The following is a 23,846-nucleotide window of genomic DNA, read 5'->3' as shown; positions in this document are numbered from 1 at the left end:
AATTGATAGGGGAAGCTAAAGGTATCAATAAAAAAATCTATGACCAGTAGAGTTAAGGGCAATAAGAAATACTATATTTTGTAAATATATACAGAACTAAAGGAATCCTAGTAATAGTATAGGTCCATTTATAGATAAAGATGGTAAAATTGTCAATAATAACAGAAAAGTAAAATCTTAATAAATATTTATGTTCTCTATTTGGAAACAAAGTGGTGTATTCATATTTTACAGTGATAATAAAATACTAGCCTAACAGTAACTAAAGTGGATGTTAAACAACATCTATTAAACATTTTTAAATCAGCAGGACTAGATAACTTGCACCCAAGAGTTTTAAAAGAATTGACCTAGGAACGCTCTGAACCACTCATGCTGATTTTCTATAAACTTGGAATACTGATGAATTTTGAAATGTCTGGAAAAAACTAATTTTTTGATATTTTAAAAGGCTAAACATGATGACCTATGAACCTGTAGACTGGTTAGCCTGACTTTGATCTCATGCGAAATAATGGAACTGCTGATATGGGTCGCAGTCAATAAAAAATTAAAGAAGGGTAACATAATTAATGTCCATCAACAGGATTTTTTTTGAAAATAGGTCTTGTCAAAGAAACTTGATTTTTTAAAATGAGATTACATCTTGAATGATAAAGATAACTCTGTTGATATAATGTCTTTTGGACTTTTGTAAGGCATGTACTTTGTACTTCCCCCATGCCAGGGGCCCTGTGTGTCTGCATATCTCTGACTCTTCCCCCTTATTAGGAGCTCTGTGTGTTTCTTACTCCTCCCCCATGCTAGGGGTTCTGTGTGTCTGACTCCTACCCCTTGCCAGGGCCTCAGTATGTCTCCTTTTTCTTGCCTCTCCGGAGTATGCTTCTCTCCCTCACCCTGGAATGGACAGATTGATGGCCAGTGCTTTCTCTCTTTCTCGCTCTTTCCCCCATTATGAAGTGTGCTTTGGGGAGGCAGTGCACTAGGATGGAAGAAGTAAAGAATGAAGCCTCCTCTCCCTCTGCCATCCCATTGACTAAGCAGCTGACCACAGCTGTTAGGTGGCTCTCAGTACAGAGAACTTGGACCAACTGCAAGTTTTCCAGTTTTCTGATTTTCAACAAAATCAGTAGAGATCTGTCCACTAATGCATAGAATATTCCTCAAAATTTGCATTTGTGGCTGTGCTGTTCAAAATTTATTACATTATATCTGGACAGACAGTCAAACAGAGAAATGCCATCTAGTTAAGTGTTGGCCAGTATTCCCTCTAATTTTTCCCACGCATGTGCGGAATGAATTCTCCGATCGACTCAGTGTGGTGCAGTGTAGACAATAAGTCAACCTAAGCTACGTTGACTCCAGCTACATTATTCATGTAGCTGGAGTTGTGTAACTTAAGTCAACTTAACCCCGTAGTGTAGACTTGCACTAAGTAATAACTAGACTGTTCCTGACAGCTGTTTGTCCAACCTGTTCTTGAAAACCTCCAGTGCTGGAGATTCCACAACCTCCCTAGGCAATTTGTTCCAATGCTTAACCACCTTGACAATTAAGAAGTTTTTCCTAATGTCCAACCTAAACCTCCCTTGCTGCAATTTAAGCTCATTGCTTCTTGTCCTATCCTCAGAAGCTGAGGAGAACAATTTTTCATTCTTCTGCTTGTAACAAACTTTTATGTACTTGAAAACTGTTATCATGTCCCCGCTCAGTCTTCTCTTCTCCAGACTAAGCAAACCCAATTTTTTTCAATCTTTCCTCCCAGTCATGTTTTCTAGACCTTAAATAATTTTTGTTGCTCTTCTCTGGAATTTTTCCAATTTATCCACATTTTTCCTGAAACGTGGAGCACAGAACTGGATACAATACTCCAGTCGACCCAATAAGGTTAAAAAATGTGAAAAAATTGGATAATAAATAAATGAATAACAATGAATAATGAATAAATTTGAGGAAATCACAATTCTGCAGACAGAAAGGTAGACTAAATTTGTCAAATAAATTATCCACTAGGAAATATTCCGTCATCTCTCGTGAAGTTGGACAATGACCATGGGGAGGTCCCACCATAAAACAGTGATGGAGTGGGGCTCCATGCCACTTCTGGGGCTCAGGAGCAGAGGCTCTTCTAATTGCTTATTTCTGTCAGGGGATGGGAGGTGAGAGCAGCAGGAGCAGTGAGAGCCTACCTATGACAGCGTACACTGGGGATTTTTGCACTGATGTAAATCCCTCGTGTAGATGTTGCACTAGCGTAAAAGGTGACTTGATCCAGTGAAGCCTACCCTAATTTCTATGTAGCTATAGGAGGTGATTTCTTCTGCAGTTATTTAAAATATAGGATAGAAATAAATTTACTAAAGTTAGTTAATTAACTAATTCTCAGGGCAAATTTGATTGTAAATTTATACAATGTAAAAGCAAGGTTTTTATTTTACAGAACCTGGGCCTGCTTTTCCAAGGGGTAGAGCACCTCCTCTGACATGCTGTATGCCTTCAATTCTCACTGAATTGAACTCATCACAAAAAAAGGACTCTTTAAGACCAATAGAACAAACAAAAGTAAGTATTTCTTCACACAACACACAGTCAACCTGCGGAACTCCTTGCCACCGGATGTTGTGAAGGCCAAGACTATAACAGAGTTAAAAAAGGAACTAGACGAGTTCATGGATGATAGGCCCATAAATCAGTATTAGCCAGGATGGGCAGGGATGGTGTCCCTAGCCTCTGTTTGCCAGATGCTGGGAATGGGAATCAAGAAGTAGATCACTTGATGATTATCTGTTCTGTTCATTCCCTCTAAAGCCCCTGGCATTGGCCACTGTCAGAAGACAGGATATTGAACTAGAGGGACCTTTGCTCTGGCTATCCTTATGTTCCTAAATGTGTGGGATTTTTTAATTAATTCAGAATTCAAATGGAAGCAGGGTTTTTTGTTTAGTACATTCTTAAGAACATTATTACAGCATTGTATTAGTACATGGGAGACAGAAAGTGGAATTGACTATTAAACATAAACAAAAATGAAACAGAATAATCTACTTTCATTTTTCAAGTTGAGAGGAATGTAAAAAGAAAACAGACATCATTAAGAGTAATAATTAGACTTGATTTATAAAATTATTTCAGTTGTTAGTAACATAGTTTATGTAAGGAAATGTGTTTTTAATGTGTGTGTGTGTGAGCATGTGTGTGTGTGATTTTTAACCTGGTAGTATTCCTTTAAATACTGTATAATAAATATGTGAAAGTGGCTAAGGGCACATATAGACTGTCCTGCAGTTCGGACAACAGGGGTGTGAATATCAGTGCAAACTAAAATGTTGCACCAGAACTCCCCCGTGTGGATGATGCAAATTAAAAGGTTCCTACTTTGCATTAATGTTGTCCTATTTGAAGGGGATTACATTAAAGTCAACTAGGCACCTTTTAGTTCATGCCTGCAGCATCCACTCAGGGGAGTTACAGCATAGCATTTGGTGCGCATTGCTATTCACATCCCCATAGTCAGAGCTGAGGATCAGTATAGACAAAGGCTGTGTTTTTTTCAACCAGATTACCCTGCAAGAAAATCCAGAGCCTTTACCCACACCTGTTTTTTTGTAAGTGTTCAATTGACAATTTGACAAGCACCCACTGACTTTTAAATTCTCTGATCCTTCTACAATCAATATATTGTTGTTGTGTAATTTACACTCCTGGGATTTAGTTATTTGTTTAGTTGAATCTGTTCTGGAGGATGGAAACTGGTGGGCAGATACACCAGATGGAGAAGGCAAAATAAAGCCCAAACTACAGTTCAGTCCAAGGACCTTTCCTCCAGGCTGGCTTTACTATCACTAAAGGATATTTTTAAAAAGCAAAGAAACTCAGAACACTTGGTCCCCAAACCCACAGACCTTTTACTCTTTCTACAGGCTAGGTGGGAAGACACACTCTTCCTTCTGGGTAGCCATTTCTGACTATCTCCTAGGGGTGCTAAACAGGTCCACATAGAGGGGCTTCTCATAGGGTCTAACCGCAATTCTTAATTCAGACTGAGCCAACAGCATTCTTTTATATATAGTCTCCAGCAGTCAGTCACGTGACTCTTAGTCAACTAATCCATCTCTGTCACATGCCCTGTCTGAAGACTACAACTCCCAGCAACCCCTGGACCTAACTGCACTATGTTCCTATAACATTTTACAGGACACTGCTCCATTACAAGAAGCAATACCAATCCCACTTTTCTATGACCTTATCTGAGTTCCTAAACTGTTCCAGGTTATAGTACATTCTCTTTTATTACACAGCCTAAACTAATTAAGGAGGGACATTTCCTCCTCCCTGGAGGTATCTGGGGACAGTATTCCAAAATGTTCTACTCTGAACTTATCAATAGTGCATTTTAGAAGTAAATTCTGAAGAATCAGAGAGGTGAACAGGAGGGCAATACTGAAAGATAAAAACACTTACAGGTGAGCTGAATCACCTACAAACATGTTCCAGTTACATCATTCAGTACAATAGATTCTATTAACAACATGTTCATTTTCCATGACTGGTTCTTTCTCTTCTGCTAATAGTGCTGTCAAATGTATCTTGCATAATCAGCAGTTTAAATGAAGATGCACTCCTCTCCTGCATTCGATTTTCTGATCTTCCTCTTTAATAATGAAAATGTAATGTTCACATTAACATTGCATTAAGTTTTAGTCACCATTTTGTTTTATGTCTATGAGCATACAGTGGATCATGCATGAAACCATTAATTTTTGTGGAAATCACTTTGTGCTATTAATTATATTATAGTATGTCATATTATGCTATTTTATATGGGTTCTTATACCACACTCATCACTGTTGTATATGAGTGCCTTCAAATAGAGCGGTAAGCAATGTGACTACATGTCTGTCACATGTTGTTTCTTCTCTCATCCTCTCCAGAAGCATGTGCAGTGGAGTATCTCATTTTGGTAGGATTTTTTTGGGTGGAGGGAGTTGGTTTTGTTTTGGTTTTGTACTATATTATTATTATTATTATTATTATGGCTTTTAAATTGCCACTTAACCATTGCAATGGTTGGTATAATAAGGTGCTTGGAAATAACAGTTTTTTCCTCCAATGTCATCATAGTTCACCCTTCTGTGCCAGTGTTTGTAATAGTGTTTCTCACTGAGTAGACTCTATAGTAAAGTCATCGCTCACGTGGCTTCTCTGAACAACTGACTGTCCTGCAAAGCAAAGTTGTTTTTTTGCCTTGTCACACAAGTAGTTTACATTACGGGCAGGCTTGGCAGAATTCCATTTTTATTTTTTGTCTAATTTCAATTATTGATATTGATTTTTTAATTTTTATTGATTTTATTTTAAGGATTTTTTTATTTTTATTTTTTACAGCTGCTGGAAATTAAGGAGGATAGGGTTGAGGCTGAGGTTAGGGCAGCACTCACAGCAGGGCTGCAGGGAGCTCCCTGCATGGCCAAGGGGCTCAAGATACTGGGACGCAAGTGTGGGGGAGGCTGTGGTCCTGGCCCCGCAAAGCAGAGACCCCTGACCAGGATTGCAAGGAGGAGGAGGAGCCCCCAGCCATGGGGTGCTGCTGAACAGTTCCTGTCCAGGGACAGCTCCCCTCCCACACTCCTGGCTGGTGAGTAAGGGACAGTGGAGCTGCAGAGGGCTCCCTGCACTGCCAGCAGTGACACACGATCCCTGCAAGCGCAGAGTATGGGGAAGACTGCATCCTGGTGGGGCACAGCAGAGGCCTCCAGCCAGGGCTGCTTGGAGAAGGATGAGTCCTGGCTGTGGAGGAGGCCACCCCACTAATGAATGGTTCCTGCCTTGGGATGAAACTGTTCAGCAGTGGGGTGGCCTCCCCTGATGCCAGGGGCTCGTCCTCCTTCTGCTCCTTGCTGTCCTGGCCAGGGTCTCTGCTCTGCCCCGCCAGGCCCACAACCTTCCCCACATTTTCACCTACAGGAATCGGGTATCACCAGCCCCGTGGAAGCATAGCAAGCTCTTTGCAGCCCCGCTATCATGGGAGTGAGGGAGCAGAGCCATGACAGCAGGGCTGCAGAGGGCTCCCTGTGGTGCCACAGGGCCAGTGACACCTGATCGCTCCTGACCATTACTGATTGATATTTTTTTAATTGATTTCAGCATGTCAGCTGAAATTGACATTTACTGACAAATATTGATATAAATCAAATCCTGCCAAGCCTAATTATGGGACAATTGCTCTGTTTGAACCTGAGGTGTGTGCTGCAATTATGTTTCAGGCCTGATGTAATTCATTATCTTCCCCTGCATTGACATCTCCTATAAGGTGATTATAACTTCTGTTCTCATCCTTCGATGGCCTCAATGGCATATTCAAAGTACTTGTAGATAGAATTGGTCAACATTTAAAAAAAAATTTTTTTTAACTAAAATACTTTTTAAAGATGTATGAAAATTTTGCAATCCACCCTCCCACCTTTGACCCCCACCCCAACCTCATTTTTTGACCAGCTCTAGTCCTAAATGTGTTCTAAAGTTACCTACGAGGTTGGATGCTGTGAATTGAGACTTTGTGAATGCACATTATTACTCTAAATGCTCTATGACTAAACTAATTGAAGTGTCCTGCATTGTAGTCTGTACAAAAAATCAGTTAAAATAATAATAATATGCTATTTTCCAAGGTTGATCTGGCAGTAAGAGTATGAAAAGATGGGCCATAGACTTTATTTGTCCCCAACACTAATGCTGAGTTCACATCCTTTCCTCAAACAGTTGTTGACTAAACTGAACCAGAGTCCCATAATGCTTTGTGGCTAGACCAAAAGTGAAGTGGAAAACTGCTGCTTGAGAAGCTATAGTTATATGTAATGCTGATGCTGCAGCGGTAGTTTTACCATATAAGAAATGGAATTGTACTAAAGACTGGGAAACCGGCTCTCACAAACAGATGTATCCACCAAAACTAAAATTGCTTTCTTGCTGTAACTACAAGTGTGACTGAATAAGGTGTGTTGTACAGATAAGAAAGTAGCTAGTAGTGAACAAGTAGGATATATCATATCTTTTCAGAGTGTTTTGTATTCATCCTAAGTTGTATAACAATGGATTGTATTCATGTTAAGCTTTCCCCAGAATGTTTTTTATTTTTATTTTTGCTAAGTTGTTTAGCCAAGGGGAAATGTGAAGTGTTGTAATTTCAGTGCTAGGGGCAGAAATATACCAAAAAGACAGGATAAGATAGATGATCTAGTTGATGCTAGAAGACATATACTCTGTACCAAGTATGGCTAGTGTACATCTCTAAGCTTTGCTGACTTCTGGTATGTTATGTTCAAAACAAGATAGGATATTGGTAAGAACTGTTAATGCATGAAGTGTTCTATCAATTATTAACAAGTAGGATATTTAATACAGTTTTAGCTCACACTTGGGACAGACAAAGACTAAACACTGCATGACTGTCTTCCAGACTGGTTGGTAATGTATTGGCCTTTCTTTATTGTGCTGATCTATCTTTGATTAATACCCTGATTGAACACAGGTTATCTGACATCTTATCAATAAAATAGTTGAACCCTAATTCAGTGTATATTTGGCTTCAATTTAAATAAAGTTAAAATATTCTTTATTAAAACTTATTCATAATATTAATATAACAACTGACAAATGTTGTGGTTTATATTTAGCAATATAGAGTTGGATTCACAAGGGGGACTTAGGCTGAGTGCTGTAGCACCTAACCTCTAGGCACCCCTGCCACTAAGTGGAATCCTCAGTCCTGAGTTAGGGGTTCAGGCTCCCTATACAATGCATGGGGAGAGACAGGTACTTAAAAAGTGATTCAGAGAATCCAGCAAACTGAACAGGGAGCCACATAAGCTAACTAGTAGGAAATTCTGAGGAGAGGGATGTGGTTTAAGCCCCATGAACCAAAGAGATTTAGGATTAGGAATAGGGTGATCACACATCCCATTTTGGCTGGGACAGTCCCCTTTTTAAGCCCTGTCCTGACTTTTTTTCTTTTTTTTTTCTTTTTTTTGGCAAAAATAAGCTTTTGTCCTTTTTGCTCTTGTCAACTGATCATCTGGGGTACGAAGGAAATTTCAAGGGGGAGCGAGTGGTGACATGAAATACCAGGTGGCAGGACTCGAGCAGTCAGACCTGGGTGGTGTGGGACTTGGGTGGTCAGCCCCAGCCCAAGGTGGCACAGGGCTCGGGCAGTCAGCCACCGGTGTTGTGGAACTCAGGCATTCATCCCCAACCATGGGCAGCACAGGACTCGGGCAAGCAGTGATGCCACGTGACTCGGACCTGTCGTGCCGGGGGGGGGGGGGGAGCAGGGAACTCAGGCCAGCCCAGAGTGGTGTCCAGTGTTCCCTATAATTTTCCCCACCCATGTGCAGAATGAATTTTGTTATGTGCACCAATATGGAGGTGATGTGTGACACATCACCTCCATATTGGTGCACATAACAAAATTCATGTGGTGGGGGTGGGGCCGAGGGGTTCGCAGTGTGGGAGGGGGCTCAGAGGTGGGCCAGAGGGTTGGGATGCAAGAGTGTGAGGGCTCCAGCTGTGGGGGTGGGCTCTGGGGTGGGGCTGGAGATGAGGGGCTCAGGGCTAGGTCACAGGGTTGGGGTGCAGGGGTGTGAGGGCTCTGGCTGGCAATGCGGGCTCTCGGGTGGGGCCGGGAATGAGGGGTTTGTAGTGTGGGAGGGGGCTCCAGCAGGGACAGAGGACTCCCCCCAGCTCTCTCTCCCCGCAGCAGCACCTGGGCTTGGGGGGAGAGGTGCCTTTCCCCGCTGCGGCAGGTCCGGGGCTGGGACGCAAGAATAGGTGCCCCAGCCCCAGCCCCACCAGGTCCGGGCTGGGGCTGGGTTCAGGCCAGGGGAAGGGTGCCCTGGCCGCACCTGGATCCTGGCTGGGCCAGGCTGCCCTGACCATGCCTGGGTCCGGGATGGGCCGCTCTAGCCACGCCCGGGTCCATGCTGCGCCACTCTGGCCACGCCTGAGTCTGGGCCGGGCCGCACTGCTCTGGCCGCATCTGGGACTGGGCCAGGCTGCACCGCTCCAGCCATGGCTGGGTCCGGGCTTCCCTAGCCATGGCTGGGACTGGGCCAGGCTGCTCCGGCCGTGCCGAGGTCCGGGCCGCCCCGGCCACAGCAGGGCCGGGTGCCCCAGCCCCAGCAGATTGGGGGCCGGGCTAGGTTGAGGCTGGGGGAGGGGCACCCTGGCCACGACAGGTTGGGGGCCAGGCTAGGATGGAGCCGTGGGAGGAGAGCCCCTCCCCTGCCCGGTCCCTAGCCACCGTTGGTACCTGGGCAGGTTCCCTGAGAGCCTGCGCAGTGCTAAATAGGCTTCTGCATGGCCACGCAGCTTACAGGGAACTTAGGTGGTGTCCCGTTTTTACTTTGGGAAATATGGTCACCCTACTTAGACATCTAAGTCCAGACCAGAGGGAGGTACTTCCCTGCACTTGGGATTCATAGCCATGAATCTTGTCCTGGAGTTACGTACCTAAGCCAGGTTAGTCCTTTCTCAAGAAAAACTAAGGAGGCAGTACCATGTTTATACCCAATAGCCCAGTGGATAGAGCATTCCCTAAGAATGTAGGAGACCCAGGTTCACAGCCCCCACTTGGCTTGACTGCAGTAGGAACTTAAATCCAGTTCTCCCTATGTGTGTGCTCTAAACTGTGGTTTATGGGGCATTCTGGCGTAGGGCTCTTTCAGTCTCTCCTATTGAATCTGTTCCACTTTTCTTAAAATATGTAGATATTCAATACAGCAGGACCTGGAATCTGGGTATCCCACATGCCAGGGTACTACCCACACCATCAGGCTATAAAGTCAATCTTGCTGTAGCCCACTGAATATTTAATTATTTTATCCAAAGTGCAATGCTTTTAACAGGAGAAATTGAGAGAGATTCACATTAGAATACCTCGGATCAGGGTAGGCTCGTGGGAGGTCTGAGACCTGGATTCAAATTCTTGTTTTTTTCAGGCACAGTGAGAATTTGAACTTGGGTAAGTGCTCCATTGGGCTGTGGAGTGTAAGGTGCACCTCATCCTCTGCATCCATTTTGTGTTGTACTCAGGCCATTTGTCCAGTTTTAAGCTGGACAATCCTGCTTTTCTAAGGCTTGTCCCTATCCAATAGTAAGACAAAACCAGACTTGGTATTGTAGGGGAACACCATTTTTAAGAGTGTGTATCCTTGCCACAGTGCACTCTTCAAAATAGTGTCTCACGTGTGGAGTGCAAGGTCATGCCAGCAGGGGGGAGGAAGGAGCACGCAGGTGGGGGTGGGCCCACTCCATGTCCAGTATTCTGGGGATGTGTGAGTGGCCACCCTATTGTGCAGTGTTTGATCTGTTAGACACACTATATGGCAGCCTCTGAGCACATCTACTAGAATGGGCCCCACGAATGAGATAGGCAGATATTAGGCTCTGAGCTGCTTGGTGCTGTCAAAACTGAGCTGGTTGTGCGCATGCCCATCAGCAGAAATGGAGGCACCAAGGGACTTTAGGTGCCTACATTGTTTGGCAGCTGCTGAGCCGGGGTTTTGTGAATGATAGTGGTACCTAAATGTTGGACTTATGTGCCTAAGGGACAGTTAGGTGCCCAAGTGCCCTTGTGAATCCCACCCATAAGGCATTTGTTGTTAAGATTCAAAATGATATACTTTATGTAAATCTAATAAATAAATATAATTTTTATTGCAGTTTACACAAACATTATCATTACTTATTACTCTATACAAAATATTACTCATAGAAAGAAAATTGTAATAATCGACAGTATGAACATAATACTTTGGGGGTTGCTGGTGGAAATATCAAGTATATTTTATCAATATTTTTATTTATGTTTAAAGCAACATTGTCAATGTAAAATTCATATTTCTGCCTGAAAATTGTACATATACACATTTTACAAGTAACACCTAAGATTACTATACCCGAAAGAGATTAGAGAAAACAGTTTTCTCTTTTTTTCAGTTTGTTTTTTTGGTGCAGTTGTTTGTGTCAGTTGTACCTCTGCTGCTTTTTGGCCACAAAATAAAGCATGCATTAGCATTTATTTATTTATTTATTGTCCTTTACTAGCTGTAATATCAGTTCTTTGAGTTCTATTGTGCTTTCCATAATCATGGAAAACTCTCATTGGTCAAATCTAGTATTACTTGTACACCCAAGATTTCCAGTGAGATAAATGGAAGTTATGGGGGCATAAAGAATGTAGGGGCCAAATCCTGTTTGCCTTATTCAATGCAAAACTCACCATAGAAATTTAGTGTGAACAAGATGAGCAAAGTTTGGCTCAGGACTGGGCCAACTGATTCCAATATTATATTATTTGTTATGTACCCGGTAGCATCTAGGAACCCCAATCAAGCCTCAGGGTCCCATTGTGCTAGACACTGTACAGACAAGTAACAAAGGGCTGGCCTGTGCTCCAGATAGTTTGTATCTGCATGTTGAACAGAATACAAGAGGTTGACAAAGCTGACAAATGGGGTGGAGGAATGGTGGGAGGATGAGGCTACACAATAAAACAATTAGTGTGTAGCAGGAAAGCCAAGGTCACAGCTCACCACTTGCTTAACAAATGCCACAGATATTACTCTGTAGGCATCTTGGCAATGTGAGGTTTTAGGAAGAAACTTAAAAAAGAAGGTGGCAGCCTTACAAATTTTGCCAAGGAATTTTCCCCATGCATAGGGGGCAGCATGAGAAAAAGCACATAGAGGTTGAAGGAAGAAATGGAATAACTTTTAAGTGAATGTTTGGAACAGGCTTTCCAGACTCAAGTTTTAGATGGGACAACTCAAGTTTTAGATGCAATTGAAGGATTATTTAAATATCAAAACACAGCATTTATATAAAAAATGCTGAGATCAAAAATGTGTAAAACTAGCTATTGTAATGATGGAGGTTGGGTGAAACATTGAAGCTGGTGGGCATGACAGTCACCCTTCATTCAGGACAAATGAAGCAATTAGCTCCTTTTGGACATAAGACAGCTGAAACAATAAGAATCACCACCCAAAACACAGGCCACATGCAAGGCTGGTTAGAAGTGGAGCTATGTCGGCAGAGGGGTTTCAGTGGAATCTGACTGCAAATGCAGAGGGCTGGGTATTGTGTGTGTCTGTGAGCAGCAACCACCAGAGCAGGCAGCAAGAGGAGCATTGGTAAGACAGCTGTCAGAGGTGACTGGCCCCTTTAAGGGGAGATTGGCTCAGCCATACCTGTGCCATAATTAAAATTAGCTGCTTCCAAGCCTGAAGGGGTGGGGCTAACAGAGTCAGGTGATAGTTTAATGGACACCTGGGCCTTTTAAAAGGGCTGAGCGAGATCAGTTTGCCAGTGATACCACAGGGAAGGTCCTGAGCAGGGTCTGCAGGAGGCTGGGTACTCCAGAAGAACCAGCCTGGGGGCTCAGTGCTCTACACCAGAGCAGGGAAGGACACAAGGAACAGAGTCCAGTAGGGGCTGAGAATGGTACTCCAAGGGAATCAGAGTGGGGGCCCCATTCCTCTATACCAGAGTCAGAGAGACCCATGCAGGTACCCCAGAAAGGATCTGGGAACAGACCCAGAGGACAGGCTGAAGAGAAGTCCCCAATGAACAGAAGAACCTTTTTGTTTGTTGGGACTTTTTAGTTTTGTCTCTTGCTACCCCGGCAAAGGTTAGGTTTCTTTATGACTTGGCCAGAGGGCTACGCCACACCTCACTGGTGTGTGAAGCTGAGGAGAAGGAAACTAAGGCAGGCAGTGCCAGCAGTGCCATGCTTGGCCAGCAGAGGGAAGCACATGGCAGTCAGGCCCCAGGACAGATGCCCTGAGAGAAAGGAAGAGAGGGAGATTTGGGGGCAGAGTGCTGGCTGGAAGGAAGCTTGGAACTGTGAGGAAAGAAACTGCCTCCCATTTGCTTCCTACTGCATTCACAGAAACAGGACTTTGTACATTTCTTTGTAAATAAACAGACTTGCATCAAAGAAATGCCTGACTCCATCATGGAATTCTCCTCCTAATCAAAACAACCCTCAAGACTTTGAATATTGCACAACTGCTCAGGTCCAAAGGGATAACAATATTAACTTCCAAGGTCTGTGAATATTGTATTTATTTTTGTATAAAAGTAAGTAATGTTTAAAATTATTTGTTGATATGGAAATATTCCTGCTGACTTGAATGGAAGCATGAACATGTCCTATATAGGAGGAATTTCATCTAGCAAGAATTGTACCATAACAACTCTAACTCAGGAACCAACCCATGCAACAAACCTCGATGCCAACTCTGCCCACATATCTACACCAGCAACACCATCACAGAACCTAACCAGATCAGCTACAACATCACCGGCTCATTCACCTGCATGTCCACCAATGTTATATATGCCATCATGTGCCAGCAATGCCCCTCTGCTATGTACATTGGCCAAACTGGACAGTCACTACGCAAGAGGATAAATGGACACAAGTCAGATATCAGGAATGGCAATATACAAAAACCTGTAGGAGAACACTTCAACCTCCCTGGCCCCACAATAGCAGATGTAAAGGTAGCCATCTTACAGCAAAAAAACTTCAGGACCAGACTCCAAAGAGAAACTGCTGAGCTCCAGTTCATTTGCAAATTTGACACCATCAGATCAGGATTAAACAAAGACTGTGAATGGCTATCCAACTACTGAAGCAGTTTCTCCTCCCTTGGTGTTCACACCTCAACTGCTAGCAGAGCACCTCACCCTCCCTGATTGAACTAACCTCGTTATCTCCATACTGATTTATACCTGCCTCTGAAAATTTCCATTACACTTGCATCTGAAGAAGTGAGGTTCTTACCCACGAAAGCTTATGCTCCCAATACTTCTGTTAGTCTTAAAGGTGCCACAGGACCCTCTGTTGCTTTTTACAGATTCAGATTAACACGGCTACCCCTCTGATACTCTTTCAGAAGAGTAATTTGTTAACACTTTTCAATGAGGGGATATATAGTTCTTCATAAGTAGCATAAGGGTTAAATAGAGCCTAATCTCTTTCCTTGCTTCCATCCCTCCCCTATGTATTCATGTCCAGTTTACACAAATGTATATTGAGAAAGAGACTCGATTACACCAAATCACACTTGTACTAGTTGGAAGGACTCCTGTAAATAAAGTGCTGAAGCTGGGCGTTTGGAAGACTCATTGCCAGGTGGTGGCAGCATTCACAAGAGTGGTTCAATTTTCTCTGTTATCTTTAGGTCAAATTAGCAAAACAACTCTGGAAAACAGCTACCTCGTAAAACACGTCTGGGAACTCCACGTGAACACCTACTGAGCAACTAAAGGTTTCCTGCGACCTGCAGCCCAGTTCAATTACACACAGCGAGGCAGCTGTCAAGAGCCAAGAGGACGCATGTCCTGCTCTTTACCTCATCCACGCTGAGTGTGGGCAAACCGGGGAGGGGGAGAGGGATGATCGTGATCAGACACAAAAGAGGAGGCGGTGCACCAACAGCAGTTCTCCGGTTCCCACCTTCCACTAACAATCGTGGCTGCTTCTATTACACCCCCTTAGCCGCAGGCTGATCTAGCTGCATGTTACGTCGGAGGCGTATTTAGTTTCGTGTGATGACAATCCGCAGTTTGAGGGGCAGGCGAAAGCTATTTTGGGCTGAGCCTGCACACACAGCCAGTTTCCAACTCAGCCGCAGCAGCACATACGGCATCAATGCGGTCATGCAAGACGTGAGCATATTAAATTACAAGAGGACGTGTGTTCGAAAAGAAAGATGTTCCAGGAAGAAAATCCTGGTGTTACGATTAACTGACGTAGATCTGGCTCCAGTGTGTAATTTTCACATCAGCCCTGGAGGATCTGGAGTGGAACAGGTCCTTTCTAGCACAGCATACAAAAAAGCTCTTTCGTCTCTCTATTTGCTCACACTCGTAGCTAAGGTCGACGACAGTCCATCTATTGTCCTTTGGTTTGTTTACTTGCTTGTTTGTTTTGTTCTTGGAGTCTGTGAATTTGCTTAAGTCACTTGCATTTTACTTTTTTATTTGTGAAAACAAACAAGAATCCTCCATGGAAGATTATAAAATGAATTATTTACACAAGAGACTGAAACTGCACTGAATTGAGAAAATAAACACATATTTTTAGATTATACTATTTGTCCTTTCCAATGCCTATGTTGTAACACACCATATTTATTAACCTGATAGAATACAAGCACATTATTTCAAGACAAATTCTGAGAAGGGGACAAAGTTGTGTGAGCACATAGAACATATGTGATTATACTATGTCAGGAGAAGCGGGGGGGCAAAAAGTGGAAGACGTAATGGAGCATACAGACCAATGAAAAGGACAGGGAGAGGAGGACAAACCAAGGCTGGGGGAGACAACTGCCCCCCCCATAGCAAATGATGCCCCAAAACAACAGTTTGTTGCACTAGGGGCCTGATCCAAACCCTATTTAGGTCAATGAGAGTCTTTCCATTGACTTAATGGATTTTGGGTCAAAACCTGTCAGAATATATATTTATGTATGTGTACTAATTTTGAGAATGGTCATGTGTTGATAAAAATATATTCTCAAAACAATCTTCTCCTGTACAAATTCACCACCTATTGCACCAAATTGTATTTCTGTAAAACATGGAACTATATTCTTTCTTTATTTTCTTCTGGATAGTCAAATGCATCCATGTATGGATTACTGGGTTATGAACTATTAAAAAAATAAAACTATGGTTGAAACTATGCAAATATAAAACATTATCAAAATTCCTACTCAGGAAAAGTAATAAGAGAGAAATAATGCATGATCATGATTTTCTCAATTTTGTTTCCTTTTTCCAATATGGATTTTCTGTATGAGAAGTTCAGACAAAGGTATTTTTGCCTAATTTGTTGATTATTTTTTATAATTTAACAAATAATTAATTAAAATGTGTAGTGGTTGCTTAAAGTACAAAGCTACTATAATTATAATCACTGGAGCAGGAGGAAAGAATTGCCACACACAAACAATCTCCTCTGCGTGAGGAAGATTACAAATTTGAAACTTATTACAAGAATGGCCTTACGTCAGAAAATGTAGAGATAAACTTCTTAATGGAGAGTTGACGTTGACTTCACACATTTATATAAAAGTTCAAGGACATCAAAATAGAAATGAGTTTGTTCTTTTGTTGGAACCGATAACTGTGGTCCTGGTAGTATAAGCGAATGTTACTAATGCACATAATAATTCTCCACCCTTTTTCTCATAGCTTGGCTACCATCAGCTTTAAGATCCTGGCAATAGGTGGGAGGGCAACAGCCAAGCCAACATCCCTTACAACAATTGTTCCTTATCCTTGAATACACAGGTATTAAAAATAAGACCTATTTGGATTGAAATTCAACATATATGTGCATCCAGTCTTTCAGAAAGTGTTGTAATAGCCTGGCTGTGACCCTTGGGTAATATTTAAATGTGGTTACATTTACTTAGGGCCTGAGAACCTACAAGCCACCCTTTGGTGGAACTCTAATCAAAGTTGAGTTCTGCTGCAGTGGCCTGGCAGAATCAAGCTCTTTGGCAGATAGGTCAATGTAGCTGTATATACTTTAAAAAAAAAAAACTAAATAAAACTAATGTCATTTACCTGATTAAATACATGTATCAATATTTAATTGCTATACAGATAAACAGTCTGTACAGGCAAAATTCACCACTCACTTCAGAAGGAGTTTTGCCTGCAAAATGAGATGTTGCTGGCCCTTTTGTCATCATTTATTATCCATAGCTATGACTAAACAGGTGCAATAGTTGTATTTGGAAACAGATTTTTTTTAAATGCAATTGTCACATTCCTACTTCTGGAGTATCAGGTTGGTACAACAGCCATAGATGGACTAAGGAAATTTTGCTGAATTCTAATATGAGGGTCAGAATCAAGGAAGAAAACTACAAATTAAAAAAAAAATCAGTACTAATTGATTAGATTTGTTCATTATGAATGGAATGCCACTGCCTGGTATTCTACAAATATATAACAAGGTAAAATCCTTGCCCCATTGAAGTTAATAGTGAAACTTCCACTGACTTTAACGAGTCAGGATTTCACCCAAGATCTCTGCTTTGAAGAGCTCACAATATATAAGGTTCCAATCCTGTACTGAGAACCAAAAATCCCTGCTCCACAACCACTGAAATCAATGGGGCTCTGGGCAGGCACAAGGGTCTAGCTGCATGGATTATGTTAGTTAAGTCTGAACTAAACAGGACCACTATTTTTAGGGCAGGTCTACACTACAAACTTTCGCTGGCATAGCTATGTCAGTTAGGGTGAGATTAGAGGTGTGATTTGTGACCGATAACATTTTTTGCCAGCAAAACCCCCTAGTGTCGATGTACTTATACCAGCAAAACTGCACGTTTGCTGGTATAACGTATTTCATTTGGAGATGGCTGGAATAAGCTGCACCAGCAAATGTGCAGTTTTGCTGGTATAAACTGTGTCCACAGTAGGAGTGCTTTGCTGGTGTAGTATACAGGGATAGCCACACCAGCAAAGCATTCCTACACTAGACCTGGCCGATGAAGTCATGGTAGGGTAAAGGAATGGGGCAGGAGTGGTGTGACAAAAGAAGGAGAAAGGGAGAGGTGAAATGAGGAGTGCAATTTTTCTTTCTTTATCAATGAATTACAGCCACTGAGTTGCCTTGCTCACAGATTTTCTTTTCTTATTTAAATGTAAGTAACGTAATTAACATGCATGGAGTGGCACTGCCTATCATGCTGATCAATATTGACTCATTGTTTCCTTGTCCTCCCCTGTCTGTCTATCTGTTGCCTCCTGTCTTATACTTACATTGTAAGCTCTTTGGGGTGGGGCAGTCTTTTTGATCTGTGTTTATACAGTGTCTGGCACAATGGGGTCCTGGTCAATGACTGGGGCTCTTAGGCACTACCAGAGTACAAATAATAGTTAATATTTAATTACTGGTTGAAAGCTAGATGAAATAAGTGAGTTTTGAGAAAAAATGGTTGGACATTTTTGAAATTTCAATTAAAAATAGAAAACAAATTCAGGGAATATTTTTTACATTTTAACAAGTTCCTGTTTTGAGGGCATGTAGAAAGGGCACATCATACTTACCATTTGTCTCCCATGGAAAGTAAACGGTATCATGTATGGTGTGGATTTAAAGTGCAATAGTTATAGTGGCTGGTATAACTCCTCAAGTGGATACTGTCATTCTGACATGAGCACTTTTTCTGGTTTAGTTTATATTGATTTGGCAGTTGTTAAAACTAAGCCAAAAAAACACTCTTAGGGATGGTGTATACTACAAAGTTTTGCCGGCATAGCTGTATCAGCTAGCAGTGTGAAAAAAATCCCCCTTTCTGGATGACATAATTATGCTGGCAAACCCTCCAGCATAGATGCAACTACACCGACAGAAAAGTGCTTCTACTGGCAAAGCTAATGTCATTTGGAGACATGGGGTAACTATGCCAGCAGAGCTCCTCCTTCTGCCTTACACTGCATCTCCATCAAGGGGCTCTGCCAACATAGTTACACCAGCCAAGGCTCTGTAGTGTAGACAAGTCCTCAGACTGTCCTCACAGGGAGCTATACTATAACGTTTTAATTACCTGTATAATTATACTGGTATAACTGAAACTTTCCCATATAGACAAGCTCACAGGCACAAAAAAGCTATAGGAAGCTATTGGAAGGCAAGACCACTGCAGAGAAGCTAAATTAATTCTTTGCATCAGTCTTCACTGCAGATGATGTGGGGCAGATCCCCCCACTTGAGCCATTCTTTTTAGGAGAGAAATCTGAGGAACTTTTCCAGATTGAAGTGTCAAAAGAGGAGGTTTTGGAACAAGCTGATAAATTAAATAGTAAAAAGTCACCAAAGAGTTCTGAAGGAACTCAAATATGAAATTGCAGAACTACTAACTGTGGTATGTAAACTATGGCTTAAATCAGCCTCTCTACCAGATGACCAGAGAGTAGCTAATGTAACACAATTTAAAAAAAAAAAGGCAATTACAAGCCAGTAAACCTGACTTCAATACCAGGCAAATTGAAATTATAGTAAAGAACAGAATTTTCAGACACATACATAAATATGATATGATGTGGAAGAGGCAATGCAGCTTTTGTAGAGGAAAATCATGCCTCATCAATCTATTAGAATTGTTTGACGATGTCAACAAACATGTGGCTGAGCGTGATCCAGCGGATATAGTGTACTTGGATTTTTAGAAAGCCTTTGCCAAGATCCGACAACAAAGGCTCTTAAGCAAAGCAAAGTGTCATGGTAGATTAGAGGGAAGATCCTCTCATGGATCAGTAACTGGTTAAAAGATAGGAAACAAAGAGTAGTAATATATGGTCAATTTTCACAATGGAGAGAGGCAAATAGTGGGTCCCACAAGGATCTATATTGAGGCCAATGCTGTTCAACGTATTCATAAATGATCTCATATAGGAGGGTAAACAGTAAGGTGGCAAAATTTGCAGATGATACAAAATTACTCAAGATAGTTAAATTCAAAGCTGACTGTGAAAAATTACAAATGGATCTCACTAAACTGGGTGACTCTGGGCAACAAAATGGCAGATGAAATTCAATGTTGATAATTGCAAAGTAATGGACGTTGGAAAAAATAATCCCAATTATGCATACAAAATCATGGGTTCTAAATTAACTGTTACCACTCGAAAGAGATCTTGGTGTCATTGTGGATAGTTCTCTTAAAACCGCTCAATGTGCAGCAGTAGTCAGAACAGAACATTAGGAAACCATTAGGAAAGGGATGGATAGATAAAAGAGAAACTATCATAATGCCATTATATAAATCCATCATAAGACCACACCTTCAATTTGAGTGTGGTTCTGGTTGTCACGTCTTAAAAGAGATATAGTAGAACTGGAAAAGGTACAGAGAAAGGCAACAAAAATGATTAAGGGTATGGAACAGCTTCCATATGAGGAGAGATTATAAAGACTGGGACGGTTCATCTTAGAAAAAATTGACTAATGGAGGATATGGTCAAGGTCTATAAAATCATGAATGGGGTGGATAAAGTGAACAAGGAAGTGTTATATTTATCCCTTCACATAACCCAAGACTTAGGGGTCACCCAAATAAATGAATAGGCCACAGGTTTGAAACAGACAAAAGGAAGTGCTTCTTTGCACAGTGTATGGTCAACTTGTGGAACTCATTGCCATGGGATATTGTGAAGGCCAGAAGTATAACTGGGTTCAAAAAAGAATTAGATAAGTTGATGGAGGATAGGTGCATCAATGGCTATTAACCAAGATGGTCAGGGACGTCCCCTCATGCTCCGGGTATTCCTTAACCTCCAACTGCCAGAAGCTGGGCCTAGACAACACGGGATGGATCACTCGAAATTACCCTGTTTTGTTCATTCCCTCTGATGCATCTGGCACTGGCCATTGTCAGAAGACAGGATACTGGACTAGATGGACCACTGAATGCCTGATCAAGTATAGCCATTCTTGTGTTCTTAAGAGGTAAAGGGTGGCATGAAGACAAGGCTCAGAATCCTGCAGAGAAAGAGATGAAGAGGAAAGACCATCCATGTAATTTTAAAGCAGAGATGTTTGTTGCTAGAGTTTGTTCCTTGAAGCCAGTATCAATTATATCATATTTTTTCCTTAAAGCTCATGGACTCTTGGACCAGTGCTTCCCGTACCCTGCACTAAAGACATACATGGCTGTTTTTTGGTAACCTACCAAGTTAAAATCCACAAAGCAAAAATAATTAAATAGAAAAAAGATCAATATTTATTGCATGTGTCACAAATCAGTCAGCACCATGAAATTAAAAGTTATTGCTGACTACCACTTACACAATTATAAAAAAATACAAAAAAGTAGCAATTTGTTATACAGGAGTGTGAGCTGAAAGGAAATTTCCTTCTTTTTATTGTTTTTGTCAACCTAAATTGTTTATTAAACATTGATTCTGCTGCTATAATTACAATTAAATTTTTCATTATGAAAATATGTTCATAATTATTACTCTTTTACAAATGCCAACTCTAAAGATTTGCCTGTGACCCCAAATAATTAATACTTTATAACTTTCTGGAAAAAAAACAACCTTTCTAAAGTTTCAGAGAAATAGTCTTCTGTATTTTTATAGATTTAAATTGTGAACCTCTTACTCATATTGGTGAGGAGTTACTCAGATAAGTTCCAATTTGGGTAAAGTGTTCAGAATTTGGCTCATAAAGATTAAGATTAGAAAACCAACCATTCCTGACTTTGCATAAGAAACTTTCCTCATTAAGGACTGTAATACATAGAAAATAAAAAATACCTTGCACTTCTACAGCATTTTAAACCACAGATCTCAAATTATTTTGCTAGAGTGGGTAAGTATTATTATCCCCATTTTCCAAATGAAGCATACAGGTTACTGGTTCTTGGCAATGGTCATATGGTAAGTCAGTAGCAGAGACTTAGCGGCCATCTCTCTCTCTCTCCTGGAAGGTAATACCGCTGGTCTCCAGCAGTTGCCTTTCCCTTTTTCTGTGTTAAACATGTATTAATTTAAGTAAAAAACAAACAAATAGGTAAGTACCTTAATACTTAAAATGTGAACACGCAGTCTCCGAGGAAAAGGGGGTTCTTTTAAAAAAAAACTCTCTACTGCAACCTGAGCCTGCTGATATTTATAGCTGAGTCTCCCCTATTTCAGGTGCAGGAATTGATTTCTAAATGAGTTATGATGACCGAAACCAAGGAGAATTTAAAGGAGGCCAGAGACGCTTCCTTAACTTTCTCTTGCATGGCGTGTGCATGGAGTAGCTAGCACTATACGCTGTATTTACTCTTGTGTGTGTACGTGTAGGATGGGGTCTAGACTGGTGGAGGGGATCACAAGCTGCTAGGGGAACACTGGATTGTTTTCGCTGCTTGCGCCCGCCCTCTGCCCTGCACTATGGAAACTATATTTTTTCAACTTTACATTCAAAACAGATGACTTCAGCTGCATAATATACAGACACATGAATGTCCCGATGGCATTCAGAACAGAAATTTAAAAACAAGAATGTTTGTCTGACCTCCTGGCCCCTTCTCCTCCCAAGCATATGCAAAAGGGAGACAAGCTTTGCGAGTGGGTCCAGGAAAGGAGAAGATGCGGCTGTGATTAAAAACAGCCTGGGCTAGAGGTTTTCAATAAATACTTTTTTCTTTATCCTAAGACTCTTATTATAACTTTCCCCCTTTCCACCACTGTGTGTTTTATGTTGCACGAGCAATTATTTTGTTTTTCTCTATCATGAGGGCTATACATACACCCACCCACCACGGAGCTTGTCTGGTCCCCCTCTATTCCCCACCCCGCACACCCAGAGACCGTACAGCTCGCCAGGCCCCCTCTTCCCCACCGGCCCCTCAGATCATCTCTGGTTCCCACTTTGTTCCCCACCGCGGCCGCCCCCTCCCCATACACACATCACACAAATCGTTTCTCGTTCCCATTCTGTTCCCCACCGCCTCCTCCCCATACACACATTACCGATATTCTCTGGTCCCCACCGCCCCCTCCCCATACACATATCACCGGTATTCTCTGTTCCCCACCGCCCCCTCCCCATACACACATCACAGATATTCTCTGTTCCCCACCGCCCCCTTCCTATACACACACTTCACAGGTCGTCTCTGGTTCCCACTCTGTTCCCCCCCCGCGGCCGCCCCCTCCCCATACACACATAACAGATATTCTCTGGTCCCACTCTGTTCCCCACCGCCCCCTGTCCTATACACACACATCACAGATCGTTTCTGGTTCCCACTCTCTACCCCCACCCTGTACAGCTAGCCAGGTCCCCCTGTTCCCGACCGCCCCCTCCCTACATACACGCATCACAGAGCTTGTCTGGTCCCCCCCCCACCGTTCCCCACACAGAGAAATGAGATCTTTGCTGGTCTCCGTGCTGCCACCCCCCACCTCTCCCATACACAAAAGGGGTGCAATGGGAAGGGAACATGGGATGGCAAATCACCTCCCTCTTCTACAGTTCCGCCCCCCTCCCCCTTCCCTCCGGTGTCTGTTGTACAAGCAAGGGGCATATTGATCCGGGCGTTTGTTGTTAGTTGTGCGTGGAAGTCCAGCGAGATGACTAATTTTGGTTCTCGTAAACAAGCAGGGACCTCCTCTCGTTGAAAGCCGTTCATTAGCTGGGGCTGTGCACAAACAAGGGTGAGAAGGGCTGGGATCCCATCGCACACAGATGAACCGCAAAACGTAACCGTGGAAAACACAGCCACACAACATAGGAATAGGGATTTGTAATGGTTGGAAAAACATGGACTCGTGCGCGCACCTTCGCCACAAGGAAAGCAGCCTGCAAAGCAAACACACACTGCAGCCGCGGCAGATTTCCAGAGTGTACACACGGGGGGGGGGGGGGGGGGGGGCATGTGAGGCTGCTACACTCCCCCTTCACAACTCTCATTACTTAATTGCCTCGATGTGCTCTAATCCCCCAGTGCGGCTGGCTTTGTTTCGCAAGGAAACACGAACGCTGCCCTTATACACAGCAACGCAAAACACGGCGATCAATTAATTTACTTAACTAAAACATGAACAACGCCCCCCCCCCTCGTTCTTCACTCTCCAGGTGGCATTTCTTCGCTACACAGACACAGCAACTGTGGGGAGAAGGCAAACAAGCCCCTGATCCATGACAAACTCGCAGAAACAGCTGCCCACCCCGCTACCCCCTCGATTCTCCGTTACTTTGTGTAGGGCCTGGGGGGCGAGCCAAGAGCAAATGCCCGAGAGGGGGAAGGGGGGC

Source organism: Terrapene carolina, unplaced genomic scaffold, assembly GCF_002925995.2.
Source record: "Terrapene carolina triunguis isolate 2854851 unplaced genomic scaffold, T_m_triunguis-2.0 Scaffold21, whole genome shotgun sequence".
Classification (NCBI taxonomy): domain Eukaryota; kingdom Metazoa; phylum Chordata; order Testudines; family Emydidae; genus Terrapene; species Terrapene triunguis.
This window is presented reverse-complemented; position numbering follows the sequence as displayed.